This window comes from Arachis ipaensis, chromosome B04 (assembly GCF_000816755.2).
Source record: "Arachis ipaensis cultivar K30076 chromosome B04, Araip1.1, whole genome shotgun sequence".
Taxonomy (NCBI): domain Eukaryota; kingdom Viridiplantae; phylum Streptophyta; class Magnoliopsida; order Fabales; family Fabaceae; genus Arachis; species Arachis ipaensis.
Window position 1 is genome coordinate 18,245,554 of NC_029788.2, and position 3,075 is coordinate 18,248,628.

Below are 3,075 nucleotides of genomic sequence, written 5' to 3' on the forward strand. Positions count from 1 at the left end.
AAGTAAAATGCCTACGATATTTAATTAAATCTCTCATAATCTCTTATGTTGTCTGTTTGCTTATCGAATTCCATTGATCATGAAAAATAACTATCAACACCGCTTCTTTTAATATGAATCACATGAAGATAACACTGACTTTAGAGTCAAAAGTAGCCTCCTTTTATAACAAAGTTGTGCATGAAATATATATCGTGCCACTAAGGTTATTGTCAATGTTAGCCACTCCAGTTTGTTAGTTAATTAATGATATTTGCTACGGTACGTTAATAAATTCATATGTATCGATACATTAAAAATATAGACAAATAGTAATAAGTCACGTGAAATTTATTTTTTACATCAGCATTTAATTTTTTTAAAATATATATTATATCACCACTTTTACTAATACACCCTTATAATTTAATAAAAATAAAAAATATTTTTTTCAGCCTCCTTCGCGCAATCAGAAGCTGCTTCATGATTTGGTGAGTTCTAACAAAGGTAGGATTTTATCGTTCCAAGTTAGTTGAAACTTGAAACCGTGACGCTGATGTTTTCTTTCCTTTTCATTGGAATCATCGAAACCAAAGCCACACACTGTTAAAACCAGTGTTCCTCCTTCGTAGTTTCCATCATTCATTGCAAGTTTTTCTCCATTTCCTCGCACACCATTCTCCATTCCTTCTTCGACCTCATCGCCACAAAGAATACTTATATTCGCGCTCACCCACTTCGCTAGATCACACTGTGATTTGAGCTCAGCAGCTAAAAAAATCGGTTTTTGATTTGTGGGGTTTGTTCAAAATGACGTCTTTCACCATCCTTTGACCCAAGTGTCTCTCTTTTTCACATTTGGGATTGAACTCTCAGACCACACAACGGAACATGCATGTGGCTGGGTTGGGATTGAAGAAATCCCAGTCATTTGGATCTTTGGTTTGTGATTCAAATTCAATTGGGGTTTAGGTGTGTATGATTTGTTCTGATTCCAAATGTGATTGTTTTTTTTTGTTCCTTTGTCGTGCTGGATTATGTAGATTACATGTTTGAGATTTTGATTCTATGGTTTTGAAGCTGAAAATGTCGCTATAGAATGTTCAATTTTGATTATATTCTATCACCTTCAATTTCGATAGTGAAGGTTTGAAGCCTTGATTTGAAGGTAAGAAGAGATAGTTTTCAAGTTTATTGGCTGGATTAAGAAATTTGGGTGCCATGCTGGTAACTTGTTTCTTTTTTAGCATTTATCAGTTGTTAATTATTGTCTATGTTCTCATTTTAGCAATTCTATTGAAAAGTAGCAAAACCAGAAATGAGCACTGTCTACAAAAGCAAAGCATTTACAAAGTACTTAGTTGGAACATGCATAATATAAACACTAAACAACAAGAAACTCTCTCAGCTCATATTTGCTTGCATTTGCATGTCGGTTTTATCTCAATCAATATCTAAAAAGTAAAAACATCATAGTCTGGATCTTCAGTGGTAAACATAACAAGGTTGTTTTATCTAAGTGGTAGTTTTAATTTTACTATATATTTGTAGGACTTGTGGTTTTTTGAGACTGAAAATCGCAATAACAATAACTTCAACGCTGCCACAAAACAAAATATAACACTGGAAAAGTGTTACACTAGACAATATAAAATTAGAATGGAAAAACATCTTAGGTGGTTTGGCCATGCGTAAAAAGAAAAGTATGTAAAGTCATGAACTCCGTCGGGTACACTAAAACAAAACTACTGCTGAATCCATATAAAAAAGATATAGATTAAAAATATTTATCTATATACATAGTTCTAATAAAATGTCATTTATTTGTTTGTATAACTCGCCCACTTAGTAGGAAAAGAGTTGATTGTTGTTTTATTTATACTACATAAGTTGATGCTTTGCCAGAAATAAAGGGCAATTCTACACCCAAAGTCCTCCTTAGATATAGAAGTATATAATAACAAGACTATGTACTTAGTCATGTCATCATAATCATTAATTAAGAACGAGAAACCAGCTTTACAATGACATTCTGCAAGTAATAAGGTGCAAGCGACCCAACTAATGGTAATGAATGAGAAGCTTAATTTTACCTAGCATAGTGAATAAGCAGATTATCAGGCTTAAAATCACCATGAAATGCTAAAAAATGAGAACATAGACAATAATTGAAGAAATCCCAATCATTCGGATCTTTGGTTTGTGATTCAAACTCAATTGGGGTTCAGGTGTGTGTGATTTGTTCTGATTCCAAATGTGATTGTTTTTTTTTTGTTCCTTTATCGTGCCTGGTTTATGTAGATTACATGTTTGAGATTTTGATTCTATGGTTTTGAAGCTGAAAATGTCGCATAGAATGTTCAATTTTGATTATATTCTATCACCTTCAATTTCGATAGTGAAGGTTTGAAGCCTTGATTCGAAGGTAAGAAGCGATAGTTTTCAAGTTTATTGGCTGAATTAAGAAATTTGGGTGCCGTGCAGTTAACTTGTTTCTTTTTTAGCATTTATCAGTTGTTAATTATTGTCTGTGTTCTTATTTTAGCAATTCTATTGAAAAGTATTCCAAAGTGCATATTTTTTTGAACTACACTGTAAGCGCATCTGTTCAATCAGGTCCTATTTTTTTTAATACTTTGATATCTGATTTCTTGGCTGTCATTGGGATATGACCCGGTCATTTTATAAACACAGGTTTTGCTTGTTGTCAGCTCAATAAATTCTTATATGAATCAGATAAGATATTAACTGATTGATGAAACTGTCCTGTATGAACCACAATGATAGAAATAAAAATTTCCTTGGAGATGAATATACTTTGTTTTAAATTAAGGTTTCTTTTATATTGCATTCTTTCTCTTTTTTTTGCCAAAAATTTAATTTATTCAGTTAGAAATCAAGGTAACAAAGTCATTCTATTAAAGTCAAAACTTACTTATTTATTTGATGTAATTCCTAGGATACTGGTGCACGAAATTGTGATGTCCAGGCTCAAACTATTCCTGGCACGTGAGCAACTTGGTACGCGTAATCGTGATTACACATTCATAATTTGTCACAACTTCGATACAACTAACCAGCAAGTGCACTGGGTCG

The 3,075-nt window shown here is 32.6% G+C and overlaps 1 long non-coding RNA gene across 1 annotated transcript in view; it reads left to right on the top strand.

The window, feature by feature from the left end:
• LOC107639060 overlaps nucleotides 1,932–3,075 on the top strand; it is a 6,230-nt gene continuing 5,086 nt past the window's right edge. The window contains exon 1 of the long non-coding RNA XR_001619938.2: nucleotides 1,932–2,404. This is a non-coding gene — a long non-coding RNA (uncharacterized LOC107639060). The remainder of the gene's footprint in view (nucleotides 2,405–3,075) is intronic.